The sequence below is a fragment of the Trichosurus vulpecula genome, chromosome X, assembly GCF_011100635.1.
Source record: "Trichosurus vulpecula isolate mTriVul1 chromosome X, mTriVul1.pri, whole genome shotgun sequence".
Taxonomy (NCBI): Eukaryota; Metazoa; Chordata; class Mammalia; order Diprotodontia; family Phalangeridae; genus Trichosurus; species Trichosurus vulpecula.
This window is the reverse complement of record NC_050582.1, coordinates 12,926,903-12,948,179: the sequence shown is the minus strand read 5'-3', so window position 1 is coordinate 12,948,179 and position 21,277 is coordinate 12,926,903.

Here is a 21,277-nt window from a genome sequence, read left to right as displayed (position 1 = left end):
CCTCACCTGTAAAATGAAGATAGTAATATCTAAAGTACTTCATGGACTTGTAGTGAAAATCAAATGAGATTAATCAAATAAGCAAACACTTATTAAGTACTTACAATTTGCATAGCACTGTCAGGGATAATGAAAGGATGAAAGGAAATGAAAAAAGAAAAAGAAAAAAAGAAAATGAAAGGAAAATCAGTCCCAATGCTGAAGGAGCTTACATTCTATTTGAGGGATGGGGGAGATATGTACATGGGTAAGTATATTGAAGACAATTTAAAGAGGGAAAGAAAAATAACAATAACAACTAGGACAATGTCAATAAACAATAACAACAACAGGAAAGGTTTCCAACAGGTGGTGGTGTGTTTTTGTTAAAATGAATCTTACAACTGATCCAGTGTGACAGGTGGAGTGGTTTGGGACACAGTTGGTTAACATGAATATTTTGATTTTGCCATACATCTAAATTCCTGATTACTGTGAACGGTGAATCTCCTTGCAGTGTCAGGGATCCACTGGGGGAAAGTATATAGTACCCTTTGGAATATGGACCCAGAGAAAACTTGCAGGGACTACAAGGACACTACTTACATTACAGGACCTCCTGAAGAAATTTTGGTGTGCCTTGTGTAGAAAGGTACACTTATAATTTTTTTTTTGGTCCAGACACCAGGTGGATTATAAGTCTAAATGGGTTATGGGAGAGTTTTTACCAAGAGCAGTTTTCTCATCTGTGAATAGAAGAATGAAGTCTAGTAGATCCTAGGTCCCAAGTTAACTGTGGGGAGAACTCCACATGTTCCGGAAAGTTCTACATGGGCCAAATTTCCATAGAAGACAGAAAAATTATTTTCTTTACTTTTAGTTTTTTTTTCTTTTTTTCCCTTGTGGGTTGAAGAAGGTCATTCTAGCATCAAGTCTGGCATTTGTTGAATACTAATTTAACAGTAATCTTTGTTAAACTTCATAAATTTTTTTTCAATTGACAAAACTTTATATTTGGAGCCAATTTTGATTTTTGCTTACACGTGAAATGGTATAAGAACGTGTGACATTGACTATTTTGAGACTGTCCTATATAGCATGGGGTAAAAGCACTTAGGCCTTCCAAGAGGCCTCAGAGAATTGTTCTGAATTGAGGACATAAATAATCAGTTCAAAATGCACAACTGTCTATTTGCTGAAGACAGCAAATTTTTCAAATGGTGGAGAGAGTAAAATGGGAATTTGGTGTATTCCACGACCACAGAAGATGGCATCATTCATATGGAAGAATCTAGGAAGCTGATTCTGGGAGACAAAGATTGCAGTATTTTTAATCATTCTGTGTTGCCCTACTACATGATTAGGAGCAGTGTTTTTCCATTGGCTGTGTAGTCAGAACTGCTGGCATCTTTAAAATGGCCTGACTCAGTATCAGCTGTTGCTTTTGTGGCATTCTCATCTGAGAGAAGGTTACTCCTTCACTCACATCAAGCAGTAAGAGGGTAGGGGATTACGACCTCCTTCTTCCCTGAGGCCACATGGTTTGCAGCAAATTTGCCTGGTTCTTTGGCCTTTTAGTTCATTCTTTTCTGTTCTACATGTAGGGAGTGAGTTTGCTAATATGCCTTGGGAGCTGGAGTAAAAGGGATCTGGTAGCCCAGGAATCCAAGCTGGTTGTCGCAGCTAACCCAGCAATAAGTTTCTGGGGAGCAAAGGTCTTAGGGTCTCAGCACTGATGCTGGCTTGGTATATGACCTCAGTGAGACTAATGCTATGCAGCAACAGAGCTAACTTGTAAACCTACTCTCTCTTCTATTCACCAGACTGAGATGGTGAAAGGGAGATTATGTCCCATAGGTACTGGTAGGGGAAAATGTTTGTATGTTTGTTTTTGCTGTATCATTGAAGTACATATCCCTTCATAAAAGCTACTCTAAATTTAAACGGATGAGTGAAACTGGGGTGCTAATCACTGGGACTATAATATAAGGGGAAACAGAGTCAGTGGGGGCTCAAGCTAATGGCAAAGAAGAGATAACCCAAATTTAAGGTAGCTGAGAATCCTGAGAGGGGAAAAATGTAAAAGGCCAGGCCCTGAAAAGGAGAACCAGAGTCAAGAATGTGACACTGGTATTTTTAGCCTGTCAAGTATTTAATAAAGAACTACTGCTTTCAATAACATGTGAGTACAGATGATTTATAAGTGCACACATTATTTTCTGATCTGACATCTTTTGCTGTTAGCATCTCAAATAGTGTAATATGAAGGGCCCTGCAATATTATGAAAATTAATATGGAAATGATGAGATATTATTTACTCTACATTATACTATGTTATTAGACACTTACTATGTTGCCAGGCACTGTGCTAAGCACCTTACAAATTATTTAATTTGATTCTCACAATGACCTACAAAAGGACCGTACTGAAATAGATGATTTCTAAGGTCTCTTTCAGGACCTAGTTCCTATAAAAAACAGGACATCATCATCATCACAACAACAATAGCAACTAATGTAACTATAAAATAAACTGGACTTTGCTAATGTTAAGGTTCAATTCAATCCAACAAGCATTTATTAAGCACCTACAATGGGGAAGGATATTTTACCAGGTACCAGTAAAACAAAGACAAAACCAAAGCATTTAGCAAAGGTCAGCTGGTAAAATAGCTGCCCACCTACTAGAGAATGACTAAACTAACCATGGCACTGAAAAGGAATGGAATATTACCATGCTATACTAAACAATTAATATTAGAAATAAAGACAATCACGAGAAGACATATGAACTAATTGGCTATAGCAACGTAAATGGGAAGAATGACAACATCGAAACAAAACTAAATGTGGAGACAGCATGCAAACAACTATGTACAAACAGGATATATACTGGAAAAGTTGGAGATAATCAACAGAAGAAAGACCCTAGTAATAAGGGTTATTAGAAAAGTGTTCCTATAGGAGACAGGATTTTATCTGGGACTTGAAGGAAGCTTGGAAAGCCTGGAGGAAGAGATATGGATGGAGAGCATTCGAGGCATGGGGGAGAGTCAGTGAAAATGCCTGATGTTGGGAAATGAAGCATCTTGTTCAGGGAACAAGGAGACTAGTTTCCCTGGATTAAAGAGTACAAGGAAAGGGGAGCAAGGTTTAAGAAGACTAGAAAAGTAAGGAGGAGCAAGGTTATGAAGTACTTTAAAAGCCAAATTGATTTTATATTTGATCCTGGATACCAGATGGAGCCACTGCAGTTGACTGAATTGGAGATGGGTAGGGGAATGTGCAACATAGTCAGACCTGTGCTTTAGGGAGATCACTTTGACAGATGAGGGTAGATGGGAGTGGGGAGAGACTTGAGCCAGGTAGACCAACCAAAATGCTATTGAAATAGTCCAATCAATGTTTTCTCTATCTAGACACAGCTACAGCTTCAACCAAGTCCCTGAATTGATATTTCCTGTTGTCCTCAAGCCTTTGCCAAGACTATCCCTCATGTCTGACTCCCTTCTCCCCTCTGCTTTGTAGAATCCTAGTCTCCTTAAAAGTATTACCTTATATTGATTTTTATCTATTTATATGTTTGCACATGATATCCTTCTATAGAATATAAGTTCCTTGAGGGCAGAGACTTTTCATTCTTGTCTTTGCAACTACAGTTCCAAGCACAGTGTTCAGCATAGTCAATACTTATTAAAGGCTTGTTGATTGATCATATGTGAACAGCCAGGGAAGCTGGCCACAGACAGAAGAGGTGGAGAAACATTGCCTAGAGTTAATGGAGAAGGTCAGGAACCAGGTTCTGAACTCAACTCACTTGCAGAGATGTTGCAGACATTATTATCTTCTTTTTATTTTATCACTAGAATAACATAAGACTGCTCATCCAGTTTTAACAATATTTTCAATGAAACAGGAAGGAGAGGTCCGATGCTCAAAGTGATAGGTTTTTTAATTCATAGAGCAAGGTTGTGATAACAAATACCATTTAACACATTGTAACAATGAGGACCCTCTTAGTAAATAATCATCTCAGAACTAGAAGTACATTGTTTAAATATCATACATAAGCTCTGAACTCTAGTTGGAAAAATTGTCTTTGGCTGTGTATTTTCTAGTTCTAGAAGCTGTTTTGTAACCACTTCTCTATAGAAAGAGAAATGCGCACAAGCTATTACCAGTGGAATTAAGTGTAACACAATGAGAAAAAACAGTAAATCCAGATATGAAATACATTTATTTTTCATATCAATCTCACACAGAGATATACTGTCATGTAATGTTCTACATGTCACTTCTTCCCCTTTTTAAACTAATTGCACAGCAAATACAATATATTTGAAACATTCATGGTACTAAGAAATCATTTGCTTGAGGCTAAGAAATTTGCAAATGTGAAAGAAAATAAATACCTGCCTTTGAATTGTGTAATCCAGAAAGTTGGTGGAAAATAAATTTTAATTCACATATTTCCTACCCAAGCCAACCCATTCCCACTCCTGCCTCCAAAAGACAGGCACTTAATTTATTTCCTCTTAGGCCTTAGCAAAAAGGTAAATAGACTATCCATTAGGTTTGAAATTATATTTCGCCAATTCCATGGGACATGTAAGACCTTATCATCACAATATTGGTTAAAGTATGGCATCAGTAAATGTCATGTCTGTCATCCTGAGCTGTGTTGAGCCAATCCATGTTAGATTTATCCTGAGTAAATGTCAGTGCCATTGAGGATGGATAGAAAAAGCACATCTTTCCCTACTGACAAGTACCTGACAATAAAGTGTCTGGCTGGTACAATAGCAGCAAGCTAATGATCAGATTTTTCTTCTGGTAAAGATATAAGGATATAATGTAGTCCATTTTCTTTGTCAAGAAGAGCTGAAGATATTATTTCTGTATACATATCTTGAATGGCTGTCCAATCTAGGCATTTTATTTATTTAAAAAAATCAGGCCTAGATATGGCCTATTATATCATCATATATTTAATCTTATAATGCTTACGAGGCCAAACTCATTTTCTTTCATATTCTCCCTTTCCTCCATTGTATGGACAAATGAGTGGGGTGGCACTGGGAACTTGGGCTCCTGCTATGACTTAAAGCTACCTACAGAATCTGAGGCAAGTGCTCCAGCATTTTCTCTATCAGTCAGATAAAGCTGTCAAGGAAAGAAGTAAAGATGGGGCGGGGTTTGCAGATGGATGGAAAATATTGAAAAGGTTTCTTCTTCTAGCAGGAAAAACACCACCAGTAAGTAACACTTGGACCTTGAGAATACATCACTAGTCATAATAATAATAACAATACCTCATACGTCTATAATAACTCAGATGTGTATGGCACTTTATTAGCGCAACTAAGGGATTCTCTAAATAATGCTGCTCAAGTCTTATTGTCTTTGGTGAGGCGTTCACACTGCTATTATAGCCAACAGAGATTTAGGAGCTCTGAACTCTGCTCTCAATAATAACAACTCATTTTTATGACACTTGACTATTTAACAAAATGTTTTCCTCAACAACAGCACTGTAAGGAAGGTAGTACAAGTACTAATAACTCCATTTTATTGATAAGGAAGCTGAGTTTCTAAGAGGTCACATGGTTTGCCTAAAATCTCACAACCAGGAAACAGCAGAGCTGAGTATCAAACCCAGCTCTCCTGACTCCAAATTCAGAGTTTTTCCCACTACACTATGTTGAATGAATGTAACATATATCAAATCTATGACTTTTCTTGTCACCCCTCCAACAAATGGTAAATAATACAACAATCTTTGGCAATGTATACTTGTATTTTGCTCTTATATTCTGTGACAGAATGGTATGAGCAATTCAATAGCCAAGGGGAGTATAAAGTAGGTAGGAAATGCCAGTGAACTTGGACACTTTATGAGTGGAAGACTTAGTCCTTTCTGGCTACAGTCTATCTGCTTCTTTGCCTAAGTACATTTGACACCCTTTCAAACCAAAGGCAACGTACAAGGCACTATCAACTTCTCTGTTCTTTTCTCACTTGACTCTGTGTTCTAAGTATGGATCTTCTGATCTTATCCTGTATCTTCCCTGCCTTTATATATCCTCTTTGTTATTTCTGTCCTGATTTCTGCCAGGGGGTGCCTCCTTTAGTATGTTGGATTTTCAACTTGGTTCCTCTCTACCTCCAACTGAACTAATTTCCCCAGGCTACTTGTCCTTGTTAAGTCTACTAGATGAATTTAAACTCACCATGAGAGATGTTTTCAAGGCAAAATACAGAAAAATTGTGAATTTTGTGATGGCCAGATCTAACAAAAAAGGCGAAGAGTTCCCTGGAGCAATAGAACTTTTCCAACGTAACATAGTTTGAATGGATCGCTATGAAATTATGAGCATGTTTTTCCAAATAGAGGGACAAATGCTAATTTCGTGACCATTCCCAGCTGGTCACATCTAAGATGACAGCTTCACCCATGACTTTCAGTAACAGAATATCAAAGGGTACAATAGCAAAGTCTAAAATAGGTGACTAAGATTTCAATTCCACAATTCAAGAACATGTACAGTTCTCAAATCAGCTAGAGAATCATGTAAATTCCTCCAACTTTTGTCCCTTTGACACATTCCACTTTGGAGAGCTCCCTGGGCTATCCAGTGTTGACTAAAATTTGGCATTCATATTTAGAGAGTATTAAAATTATAATCAGACTAAGTAAACCTTGGGCTAAACTATCTCTCTTATTGTGATATATATTTGTGTGAGTTTTGCTTTTAGGAAGAAAAGTGTCAGGCCAATGAAAAGTTTTATATTACATGACCTTTAAAATAGTTTTGTTTAAAAATACATTTCTACAAAGAGCATTCTGTCATAATGCAAAAAATCTATGAATATAAATTGAATTATGTCTTATCAAAATGGAGTATAATGAGAAAGGCCAAGACTAGGATAGAATGACCAGAATTTTTCCTCCAAGGCACTGAAATTTAGAGAATGCAAATATTTTATACTGTACTCATTTTGTAGAATAAAAATAGTGAGAATTTAGCACCTAGTTAGGAATAATTAGTTAAAATATGAAATCAAATTTGTTAATAATACCCATCTCTGACGCAATATGTTAAGATCATTCTCATATAGTCCTTATTGGGTATTCTCACAACCTCTTCTTAACTTCTTTTGCTTCTGTTAAATCCCTACCATTTTTGTCTTTTATCATACCAATTTGTGCATGAAATGTTCCCTTGATATCTCTCATATTCTTGAGACATTCATCGAAAAGATCTCCTGTCTTTACCATTCTATTGTTTTCTTCTATTTATTGCATTGCTCATTTAAGAAAACCTTATCTCTCCTTGCTGTTCTTTGGAATTCTACATCAAGTTGAGTATACCTTTCTCTTTCTCCTTTACCTTTTGCTTTCCTTCTATCCTCAGCTATTTGTAAAGCCTCATCATACAAAAGGACTATACAAGAAAGATCTTAATATCACTGACAACCACGATGGTGGCTACTGATCTAGATGCAGATGTCCTAGACAATGAAGTCAAGTGGCCCTTAGAAAGCATTGCTAAGAGGAAGCATACTTCCTAAGAGGAGGTGATGGAATTCCAGCTGAGCTATTTAAAACCTTAAAACATGATGCTGTTGAAGTGCTGGACTCAATATGCCAGCAAACTTGGAAAACTCAATAGTGGCTACTACATTGGAAAAGGTCAGTTTACGTCCCAATACTAAAGAAGGGAAATGCCAAGGAATCTTCAAATTATTGAAAAACTGTACTCATTTCACATGCCAGCAATGTTATGCTTAAGATTCTGCAAGATAGGCTTCAGTAATATGTGAATTACCAGAAGGGCAGGGTGGTTTTTGAAGAGGCAGAAGAACCAGAGAGAAAATTGCCAACATTCACTGGATTATGGAGAAATCAAGGTAGTTTCAGAAAAAACAAAACAAAAAAACCCATCTACTTTTGCTTCATTGACTATACTAAAAACAAACTCTCAATTCAGGACATAAAGCTGGAAGAATAAATATGCTACCCACCTCCCCAAAAGAAGCTGAAGATAAAGAATTATTATGGAGACAGACATATTTAGGTTTTAGAGTGGATCGCAACAAAATGTTATAAGTCCTCAAAGAGATGGGAGTACTGTATTATCTTAGTTGTCTCCTGAGGAACGTATATGTGACAAGAATCAATAGTTAGAACTGACACGGAACAGTTTGCTTAAGGTTGGTTTAAGATTGGGAGAGGACTGTATATTGTCACCTTATTTAACTTATATGCAGAGTACATCATTTGAAATGCCAAGGTGGATGAATCAAAAGCTAGAAATAAAATTGACAAGAGATATATCATCAATCTCAGATATGCAGAAAATACCACTCCGAAGGGAGAAAAGTGAAGAGGAAATAAGAAGCCTGTTGATGAAGGTGAAATAGGAGCGTGTAAAAGCTCACTGGAAGCTTAACATCAAAAAACCTAAGATCTTGGCAACTGGTCCCATCACTTCCTAGCAAACAGAGGGAAAAGAAATGGAAACAGTATTAGATTTTATATTCTTAGGCTCGAAGATCACTGCAGGTGGCAACTGCAGCCATGATATTAAAAGACGTTTGCTTCTTGGATGGAAAACTATGGCAAAACTAGATAGCACATGAAAAAGCAGAGAAGTCACTTTGCCAGCAAAGGTCCATACAATCAAAGCTATGGTTTTCCCAATAACAATGTATGGCTGTGAGAGTTCGACTATAAGGAAAGCTGAGTGACACAGAATCGATGCTTTCGAATTGTGGTGCTGGGGAAGACTTTTGAGAGTCTTTTGAACAGTAAGGAGATCGAATCAGTCAATACTTAAAGAAATTAATTTAGGCAATTCACTGGAAGGTCAAATACTGAAGCTGAAGCTTAAACACTCTAGCTACATAATGAGAAGATGAGACTTATTGGAAAAGATCCTGATGTTGGAAAAGATTGAGCATAAAAGAGAAAAGGAGATGGTAGAGGATGAGATGGACAGATGGATTCATGTAAACAATAAACATGAACTTGGACAGACTTTAAAAGATAGTGGAGGTCAGATGGGCATAGGTTGCCATGGTCTATGGGGTCACAAAGAGTCAGACACAACTGAAGAACAACATGAGTCAATATAATAACTAACCCGTCCTCCCATTTATCTTAATTATTTCTTTTATCAATTTTATATTATGAATTACAAAGTTGATTTGCAGGGGCTTTTCCTGCTATATCCCAAAAAGGTAGGCTCGCATGAGTGGAAATTGATATCATAACTATGTGCCTTTTTTTAAAAAGAAGAGCATATATAATTCATTTAGATCCTAATTTCAGAAAAAAAGATCCTCTACCCCCAACCAGACTTCTCCAGTGAGCACTCAGCACCATCCTTGGAATATTCTCAGATTCTTAGGGAATGCATATCAACTATCTAGCAAAAACTAGATGAATTTTGGTACCCCTGTTTAGAAGTGGGTCATATTTTTTATTTTCAAATCATTGGTTTTTCCTGACATAAGGAGAGGAGTTGTCCACAAAAGCTTTTGGACTGCCTGTCTTCAACTCAGATCCCACCTTATGTTATATTTCATTATCTTGTTGTCTACCCACTAGAAGTATTTGTCATGATATATCACTCCACAGTGTGGAATATTTCCTTGAAATTGACCCAATGTAAACTAGATTCAAGGCACTTTAAGGTTACTACGGAATCTGAGGAAATTGTACAGTACCATAAATATTACTTGCTTATTTAGTATTCAACTGTAAGTGGAATCCAACCCTTCCCTCCATAAGATGATTTGCAAAATGATTGAAACAGAATGAATATATAGCAAAAGTATCCACCACAAAATTACTCCATCTGTATGAACTTCTACAGAAAGATACAACCAATAAATCCAGATTGCAGTAAGTAATGTGCCTATATTTTAAAGTTCATCACATTATAACCTGGGCTGCAGAAGTAAATTTTAGTAGGTGTTATTAAAGTGAAAGCAGCATTGCCACATAACCTTATTTAGTGCAAAGGAAATAATAAAAGAACATGGATAAATCTCTAGTTATACTGTATTGGCTTAGAAACCTACAAATTACAAAGGTAGGGAGACATATAGACCAGACCACAGCAGCAAAGTTTGCTACCCTATGGTACATATCTAGGTTTTTTTTAGGTACGCCAAGAGACTGACACTTTTAAGCTGGCACATCAGATACAGCTAATTTGCTTACTCTGAGGGAATCATAAATACTGGTCCTAACAAGTATGTCATTATGACATATCTTCACAACTTGGACCAATATTTCAGTTTCCACTTGATTCCACCTCTGTTCAGAACAAGTCACTGCTTATATCTGACTTAGTATAGTTCAGTGGAGGGCTGCTAGGTGGCACAGTGGATAGAGGGCCAGGGCTGAAGACCTGAATTCAAATACAACCTCAAACATTTATGAGCTATGTGACAGTAGACAAGTCACTTAACTCTGTTTTCCTCCATTCCTCATCTGTAAAATGAGGTGCAGAAGGAAATTGCAAACCACTCCGGTAGCTTTGCCAAGAAAACCCCAAATGAGGTCATGAAGAGTTGGACATGAGTGAACACAACAGAACCACAACACCACCAACAAAGTCAGAGTACTCAAGTTAAAATCTCAGCTCTGTTACTTAAGAGGTGTGTGATCTTAGGTAAGGCAATCGACTTTTCTATGGTTCATTTCTTCAATCATAAAATGAAGGAGGATTAGCTGCTCAGGGGTGGGTGATAAGTTTGAATTCAGTCATAGGGCCACACTTGAGGACCTAGAGGGCCATAATTTCCCCTCCCTGCTTTATAAGGTCAGGTCCCTTTCAGAAAAAGACCCTAAAGTCTACTTAGGGACATACATTATACAGATGAAGTCATTGCTATCTTTTATGGTGACTCCAAAGGTGAACCTGAAATTTCCTAGGCGTTTCCTAGCTCCCTACTTAAGGAGGGTGGGGCTATTATTAATTAGTGATACTACTGCAAAATGCCAATGGTAAAGATAACTTTGTGAAGACATACAAGATGTAGAGATAGGGACATGACCTGTGATATCACTGGTACAGTGACCTCCCCTTTTCTTAATTAAATTAAGATTTTTTTATTTTTAATTTACAACACTCAGTTCCACATGATTTTGAGCTCTAGATTTTCTTCCTCCTCCTCCCCCTGCCCGAGACGGCATGGAATCTGCTTCTACATGTAACTTCGCATTAAACTTATTTACACAATAGTCAAGTTGTAAAGAAGAGTTATGACCAATGGAATGACTCATGAGAAAAAAGAAACAAAAACAAAAAATACAAAAACAAAAGAGAAAAAAAAGGAGGGCAAATAGTTTGCCTCAATCTGCATTCAGACTCCATAGTTCTTTCTCTGGATAGAGATAGCTCTCTCCATCACGAGTCCTTTGGAGTTGTCTTTGAACTGTGTATTGCTGGGAAGAGCATAGTCTATCAAAGTTAGTCAATACACAACAAATATATCTGTGGTTCTGTATAATTTTCTCCTCGTTCTGCTCCGCTCACTAAGCATTATATCATATAGGTTTTTCCAGGTTATTATGAAGTCCTTATCTTCCCTATTTCTTATAGCACAATAGAATTCCATTACCGTTATATACCACAACTTGTTCATCCATCCCCCAATTGATGGGCATTCCCTTGGTTTCCAATTCTTCGCTACTACAAAAAGAGTCACTATAAATATTTTTATGCATATGGGTCCCTTTCCCACTTGTGTGACCTCTTTAGGATACAACCCTAGAAGTGGTATTGCTGGGTCAAAGGGTATGAACAATTTATAGCCCTTTGGACATAGTTCCAAATTGCTCTCCAGAATGGCTGGATCAGTTCACATCACCACCAACAATGTAATAGTGTTCTGATTTTTCCACATCCTCTCCAGCATTTATCAATTTCCTGTTTTGTCATTTTAGCCAATCTGTGATAGCTAAGAGTTGTTTTGATTTGCATTTCTCTAATCAGTAGTGATTTCAAGTATTTTTCGTATGCCTATGGATATCTTTAATTTCTTCCTCTGAAAACTGCCTGTTCATATCCTTTGACCATTTCTCAACTGGGGAATGACTTGTATTCCTATAAATTTGGCTCTGTTCCCTGTATATTTTGGAGATGAGGCCTTTATCAGAGACACTAGTTGTAAAGATTTTCTCCCAGTTTTCTGCTTCCCTCCTATTCTTTTTTGCATTGGTACTTTTATACAAAACCTTTTCAATTTAACATAATCAAAATTATCCATTTCACATTTTGTAATGCTCTCTACCTCTTGCTGGGTCATGAATTCTTTTCTTTTCCATAAATCTGACAGGCCACCTTCCCTAGCATTTCTTTTCATTAATTCCCTAGGTATTCCAGACCTCTTGCTTTTCCAGATGAATTTTGTTATATTAGCTATTAACTATAACTATTAACTATGTTAGTTATTATATTAGCTCTGCCTAACCACGAGCAACTGATGGTTTTCCATTTGTTTAGATGTGACTTTATTCATGTGAAAAGTGTTTCATAATTGTGTTCATATAGACCCCGGGTTTGTCTTGGCAGGTAGACTCCCAAATATTTTATAGTATCTGCAGTAACTTAAAATGGAATTTCTCTATCTCTTGCTGTTGGGCTTTGTTAGTAATATATAGGAATGCTGAGGATTTATGTGGGTTTATTTTATATCCTGCAACTTTGCTAATGTTGTTTATTATTTTCAAGTAGTTTTTTACTTGATTCTCTAGGATTCTCTAAGTAAATCATCATATCATTGTCAAAGAGTGATAACTTAATTTCTTCTTTGCCTATTCTAATTCCTTCAATTTCTTTCTCTTCTCTTATTGCTACAGCTAAAATTTCTAGTACCAAAATATCAGTTGCTCATGGTTAGGCCGAGCTAATATTGTAAAGGACAATTCTACCTAAATTAATTTACTTATTCAGTGCCATACCAATTGAATTATGTACCATAACTTGTTCAGCCTTCTCCAAACTGATGGATCCCCCCTTCAGTTTCCAATTCTTTAGCACCACAAAAAGAGCTGCCACAAATATTTTCATCCTTCTGAGTCCTTTTGCACTTTCTCTAATCTTTGTGGGTTACAGATCCAGTCATGGTATCACTGGGTCAAAAGGTATATGCAGTTTTGAGGTAAAATTCCAAATTTCTTTCTAGAATGGCTGGATGAGTTCCTGGGTCCACCAATTATGCATACCATTGTTCTTGTTTTCCCACAGCCCCTTCACCAGTTTATATTTTCCTTTTTGTCAACTTTGCAAATCTGATGGGTGTGAGGTACCTCCATTATGTTAACTTTCATTTTTCTAATTATTAGTGACTTGCAGGATTTTTTTCATACAGTTGTTGATAGCTTAGATTTCTCCCTCTGCAAACTGCCTGTTCCGTCTTTTGACCATTTATCAACTGGAGACTCTTATTCTTATAAACTTCAGTTCCCTATATATCTTAGAAATGTGATCTTTATTAGAGAATGTTGCTGTAAATCATCATATCTACAAAAGTGATAATTTTGTTTCCTCTTTGCCTATGTTTATTCCCTCAATTTTTTCTTGTCTTACTATATTTTGAGCACTATATTTAATAATAATGTTGATAATGGACATCTTTGCTTTACCCCAAATCTTATTGGAAATGCCTCACGTTTAGGCCAATTTTAGATAATATTAGCTCTTAGTTTTAGGTAGTTAGTACTAACCATATTAAGGAAAGCACCTTTTATCCCTATGACTGTGTGTGTGTATGTGTGCATGTTTACTTGTATCTTTTCAAAAGCCTTTTCTTCATCTAGTGACACAATAATATGCTTTTTTGCTGTCTTGTAATTAATATGGCCAATTATGTTTATGCCTGTATTGATACTGGACCAGTACTGCATTTTTGGAATAAATCCAACCCATTCATGATGTATAATTTGTGATACGGCACAGCTGTCTCCTTGCTGATGTTATATTTTAAAAGTCTGCATCACTATTCATTAAGGATAATGTTCTATAGTTTTCTTTCTTTGCCTTGATTCTCTCTGGTTTAGGTATCAGGACAATTTTTGTGTCACTGAAGGAAAATTGTAGGACCATTTAATCTAATTTTAAAAACTATTATACAAAATTAGAATTGTTCATTAATTGTTTTATAGAATGTACATTTAAATTCATCTGGTCCAGGGTTTTCCCCCTCTTTGGGAGTTCATTTATGCTTATTCAATTTTTTTTTCTAAGATTGGATTATTTAAGTCTTCTATTTCTTGTTCTATTAATCTGGACATTTTATATTTTTATAGATATATAAATAAGTAACAAATCTGCTTTCATCAGAAACTTTTCTCATTCCTCATCTTCTTACACTCTCTCACACCTGACTCCCTTCTGATGACAAAACTTCCCTGACTACCCATTCCAGCACTGGTTGTACTTTGATTCATACTGCACTTCTCCATTTATTCACTGGTTGTGGGGGGCGGAGTTGGAAGACTCCTTGCTAACCCTTGCCATTTCCAGACTCTTCCTCTACCACCATCACTTATTAACCTCTCCTCCTTTGAGGTTCATTTGATCCAGATTTATCACTCAAAGTGTCTGGTAGCTGTTGTCTAGTGACCTCCAAGACACTCATCTTCCTTCCTCAGTGGGTTCAGTACTTGGCTCAGAATCCTTTCTTCTTCACTTTCTGCCCTTATACTAGGGGACTTCAACATAGATGCTGATATTCCTTCAAATACCTTAACCTTCCAGTTCCCAACTTACTCTTTTCTGAATGACCTTCTCCATCTCACTTCAGGTATATAGAGATGGCTATACCCTTGATCTTACCATCAGCCACAAGCGTATCATTCCCATATTCATGAATTCTGAAATTACTTCAATCTGATCATCTCTTGTCATTCCACATTTCCTTATACCTTGAAACCTCTAATTCTTTACTTTATCCTCACCATGCACTCCAATTCCTCAACCCTTAAATTCTTTCCTAGGCCATTGCCCTAGACATGGCTACACTTTCCTTCCTTTTCCATCTTGACAACTTTGTAAACAAGATCAACTCTACACTTTCCACGGCCACGTCCCTTATGTCCTTTGCCTTCTTAACCAATCACTGATCTTACTTTGCCAAGCCTCAGTCTTATCTCAAACACATCTTAAAATTGACAGACTCAAAACTGAACCCATAATCTTCTCCCCAAGCCCTTCCCCCTCCTCCTACGTTTTTTTAATTTCAAAATTCACTTTTTAAAAATAATTCTGAGTTCCAATTTCTCTCCCTCCCTCCTCCCATGGAGAAGGTAAGCAATATGATACCCTTTATATATGTGAAGTCCTGTAAAATATATTTCCATATTAGCCATGTTGCAAAGAAAAATAATAAGAAAAATAAAGTTCTTCCTATTGATTCAAGCTGGCTTATTCATTCAAGGAGCAGTTTCTCAAAGTGGATGATACCACCCCCTGGGGTTACTGGAACAATCCAGGTGGGTGGTAGTAGTTTGAAATGACACAAATTTTAAAAAAAAATTAAAAGGTTAAAGAAAGTAGATTTCCAGGGGGGCACTGAGTAATTTTTTTGAAGAGAGGGCAGTAGGCCAAATAAGTTTAAGAACCATACTGTGATTCTCACTTAGGGTGTGAGAGGTGCTGGGTTCAAATCACAAATGAGCCCTCTTTGGGGCAGCTAGGTGGCAGAGTGGATAGAGTGCTGGACCTGGAGTCAGGAAGGTTCATCTACCTAAGTTCAAATCTGGCCTCAGACACTTACCAGCTGTGTGACCCTGGACAAGTCACTTCACCCTGTTTGCCTTAGTTTCCTCATCTGCAAAATGAGCTGGAGAAGAAATGGCAAACCACTCCAGTATCTTTGCCAAGAAAACCCCAAATGGGGTTACCAAGTATCAGACACAACTGAACAACAACAACATTAATTCAAGCAGGCAATACTCTATCCATTTTTCATGTGAAGTCATGTAAAGTATATTTCCATATTAGCCATGTTGTAAAAAAAAGGTAGGAAAAATAAAGTTTTCCTATTAATGTTGAGGATACTACCATCCTCCCAATAACCCAGACTCACAAGCTCAGTGTCAACCATGACTCCTCTCTCACCATCCTTCCCACATCAAATCTTCTGCCAAGCCCCGGAAGTTTTACATTTGTTAACACCTCTCATATATTCCCCTTCTTGCTTCTAAGATTGCCATTACTCTGGTGCATCATCACCTAACAAATGGACTATTGAAATAGCCTGCTGCTTGGTCTCCCTACCACAAGTTTCTCCTCAATGCAGTCCATCCTTCACTTAACTACCAAAGTGATCTTCCTGAGGCATAGGTCTGACCACGTCAGCAGCTTCCTATACCCACATTCAATAAATTCCAGGGGCTCTCTATCACATTTAGGATCAAATATAAAATTCCCTGTTAGATTTTTACAGTCCTTCATACCTTTGGCCCTTCATAACTTCCTGTCATCTTACATCTTATGTGTCTTTATGGTTTTGATTCCTTGATTAATACACTCCATATCCCAAATCTAAGGTATTTTTACTCATTTGCCATGCCTGGAACTCTCGCCCTTCTCATCTCTGTCTCCTAGCTTCCTTGGGTAACTTCAAATCTCAGATAAAGTTCCAGCTACTGAAAGAAGCCTTTCCTGATCTCCATTAATGCTAGTCCCTTCCCTCTGTTGATTATCCACAATTTATCCCATATATATCTTGTTGGTAGATAGCTGTTTGAATGTGGTCTTCCCCATTAGCTTCTGAGCTCCTTGAGAACAGAGACTGCTCTTTCTATTTCTTTGTACCCTCAGCACTTATCACAGTGCCTGGCACATAATGGGTGCTTAATAAATACATGTTTGTTTGACTTTAGTAAACCTTAAAAGCTGAAATAAACCTGAACAAACCTGTTTGTACAACTGAATATCATATACCTATACCTTTATGTTATCTACCTATTGACCAAAATCTTCACATGGTTTTTTCTTCCTTCTCTACATTTATTCTTCTATGAAACATGTTTCTGAGCTACACCACTTGGATCATTAACATGATAAAATTTAAAATAGCTATTTTTTCTTAACTATTACTAGAATGTCTTAAAGTATTTTAATACAAAAATTTATTCTGAAATTACTTTTTGTATTTGATGTATTTTCTGTAAGTTTGTTCTTCCAGTTCTTTCACACATGAATTACTGAACATTTGGTATAATGCTTTTCTTTAGACTCTCATGATTATTTGTTTCTTTTCATTTACACATTCATTGAGAATGAATGGAAGTAGAGAGGCTTCTTCATGCTGCTATTACTCTCAGAAATAGCTTTTTGGTGACAAAACTGATCGACATTGTATTGGAGCTAAGTGGACTAATTTTGGAAACTACATGATATTTTGATAAGTCATCCAATATATCTTCTCCCATATCAACAACTATGATGATGACATTTATAAAACACATACTTGCAATATAATGTACCTTGTCACACAGAACAGCTCAAGGGCCTTGAACTTTAAAAAGTAGTATATCAAATCATCTAGGTAGGCATGATTAGATAATACTGCACAAAGAAATTAAATTCAACTAGTACCATATTTTGCTACATACTAAGATACCAAATAATTGTTGTATTTGTTTTTTCCTTCACATAATTTCAAGGACTCCATGAAAGGACAACTATATAACCCATCCCTTTTTAAATCCTTCATCCTAGATCTTTATGGCTATTGGTTTCTTTATATCCATCACTTCAGGATGTCTGTTTTCTAGGTCACTTCTTTCAGCTTTCCACTTTCTAGCTCTTGTTCCATTTAGCTTATCTATAAGCTATACTGTATTTCAGGAGTTGAAAGCCACAGAGAACCATAGAACAGTTTGGAATCCATCTTTCCTGAAGGAAGTTCAGAAATGAGAGGTCATTATGTGACAGTACACTAGGTACAACAGTAAAAGCATTGTGATGTTTTTGCTATATGATAAAAGACCACCATCTTCATATTCTTTTTCTTCCTTACATTTGCAGAGTCCATATAGTTACTATATTTGGAACAGGAAATAACTGTGGAATAATTAAAAATACATTACTATACACACACACACACACACACAATGACTGCTTTCTGAAGACCAGACTAGTTAAGTAGAGCTCATCAACAGTAGATTAACGATTTATTTGAGGAATTATTTGAAAATAGAAACCCATAAAACAAAGAAAATTGAAAATGGTCATATGGTCATTAGTCTTGCATGGTGATATTTTACATCTTCAGTGCCAGTGACAGACTGGTGAAAAAGAAAAAAAACAGTTTTAAAAATTATAGTTTTTTAGAGGGTGAAGCCAAGATGGTGGCAGAGACTCACTTAAGGTCTCCCCCAAATCACTCCAAACACCTGTAAAAATGGCTCTGAACAAATTCTAGAGCTGCAGAACCCACGAAATAGCAGAGGGTAGCAGGTCCCCAGCCCAGGAGAACCTGGATGGTCGCTGGGAAGGCTCTATTGCACAGTGCTGAGAGCAGAGCACAGCCCAGCATGCACCACACAAAGACAGACCAGAATGGGAAGGGGATAGAGCAGGCCTGAGGGCCATGAATCATTGAGCTGTGGCAGTTAGCAGACTTCTCAACCCACAAATGTCAAAGACCATGGAGCAGGGTAGTAGGAAAACTGCTGTACAGGGGTGAGAGTGGTCCAGTCCCAGCCCTGGGGGTGGCAGATATGGCATGGTGGTGGTGGTGACAGCAACAGCAAGTCCTTGCAGCTGTTTCCAGAGCTCCAGAGTCAGCTGCTTTCCTATTCCCTGGCTCACATGATGGGAGAAATCTAGCAGCGGATCAGAGCGGGAGTGCAAGGAGCGCTTTGCTGGCACAGAGGCAGCTTCACCTTGCTTGGATCTGGGTCACAATTCTGGTTGGTAGTTCTTTGGGGAGGAGGAGTGCTGGTGTGGCAGAGCTTGCGGTGTAGAAGTAGCTCTGAAAACAGAAGCACAGCCCCCTAAAGCTTGGAACACAGCACTCTCTATTCTACAAGCAGTCATGCCCTGACAAAAGCCTCAAAGGTCAAGCAGTTGGCTGGGAACATGACCAGGCAGTGAAAAAGGGCACATACTCAGACTCACACTCCAGAATCTTTTTTTTGGAGACAAAAGAAGATCAAAACATACATCCAAAGTCAACAAGATCAAAGAGCCTACATCAAAAGCCTCCAAGAAAAAATATGAATTGGCCTCAGGTCATGGAGGAGCTCAAAAAGGATTTGGAAAAGCAAGTAAGAAAAGTAGAGGAAAAACTGGGAAGAGAAATGAGAGTGATGCAAGATAACCATGAAAGACAAGTCAATGACTTGCTAAAGGAGAGCCAAAAACAATACTAAAGAAAATAACATATTAAGAAATGACTAACCCAAATAAAAAAAGAGCTCCAAAAAGCCAATGAGGAGAAGAATGCCTTGAAAGGCAGAATTAGCCAAATGGAAAAGGAGGTCCAAAAGACTACTGAAGAAAATACTACCTTAAAAATTAGATTGGAGCAAGTGGAAGCTAGTGACTTGATGAGAAATCAAGATATCATAAAACAAACCAAAGGAATTAAAAATGGAAGACAATGTGAAATATCTCATTGGAAAACCACTGACCTGGAAAAAAGATCCAGGAGAGATAATTTAAAAATTATTGGACTACCTGAAAGCCATGATCAAAAAAAGAGCCTAGACATAATCTTTCAAGAAATTATCAAGGAGAACTGCCCTGATATTCTAGAGCCACAGGGCAAAATAGAAATTGAAAGAATCCACCGATCGCCTCCTCAAATAGATCCCCAAAAGTAATCTCCTAGGAATATTGTCGCCAAATTCCAGAGTTTCCAGGTCAAGGAGAAAATACTGCAAGCAGCCAGAAAGAAACAATTTGAGTATTGTGGAAACACAATCAGGATAACACAAGATCCAGCAGCTTCTACATTAAGGGATTAAAGGGCTTGGAATATGATATTCTGGAAGTCAAAGGGGTTAGGATTAAAACCAAGACTTACCTACCCGGCAAAACTGAGTATAATGCTCCAAGGCAAAATATAAACTTTCAATGAAATAGAGGACTTTCAAGCATTCTCAATGAGAAGGCCAGAGCTGAATAGAAAATTTGACATTGAAATACAAGAATCAAGAGAAGCATGAAATGGTAAACAAGAAAGAGAATTCATAAGGGACTTACTAAAGTTGAACTACTATGTTTACATTCCTACATGGAAAGATGATGTCTCTAATTCATGAGATCTTTCTCAGTATTAGGAGAGTTGAAGGGAATATAGACAGAGTGCACAGGATGAGTTGAATATGAAGGGGTGATATCTAAAAAATGAAATAAATTTAAGGGGTGAGAGAGGAGTATATTGAGAGAGGGAGAAAGGGAGAGCTAGAATGGAGTAAATTATCTCACATAAAAGTGGCAACAAAAAGCAGTTCTGTTGGAAGGGAAGAAGGGGCAGGTGATGGGGAATGATTGAATCATACTCTCATCGGATCCAACTTGAGGAAGGAATAACATACACACTCAATGGGGTATCTTACTCCACAGGAAATTAAGGAGAAGGGGATAAAAAAGAGGAGATGAAAGAAGGGAGGGCAGATAGGGGGAGGAGGTAATCAAAAGCAAACACTTTTAAAAAGGGACAGGGTCAAGGTAGAGAATTGAATAAAGGGTGACAGGATAGGATGGAGGGAAATACAGTTAGTCTTTCACAACATGAGTATTGTGGAAGTGTTTTACATAATGATACATGTGTGACCTATGTTGAATTGCTTGCCTTCTTAGGAAGGGTGGGTGGGAAGGGAAGAGGGGAGAGAATTTGGAACTCAAAGTTTTAAAAGCAAATGCTCAAAAAAAAGTTGTTTTTGCATGCAACTGAGAAATAGGATATATAGGGAATGGGACATAGAAATCTATCCTGCTCTACAAAAAATTAAGGGGAAAGGAGATGGGGTGAGTGGGGTGACAGAAGGGAGGGCAGACTGGGGCATAGGGCAATCAGAATATATGCCAGCTTGGAGTGGGGGGGTAGAAATGGGGAGAAAATCTGTAATTCAAAATCTTGTGGAAATCAATGTTGAAAACTAAAATATTAAAGAATAAAATAATTGTTGGGAAAAAATAAAAGAGGCAAAGTAGAAAAAAATTATAGTTTTATCTATGTATAAAAATGAAAGTTAATGTGAGATCCCTATCCAGTTAGCAACAAGTAGACATATTGCTGGAAGAACTGAATTGTATA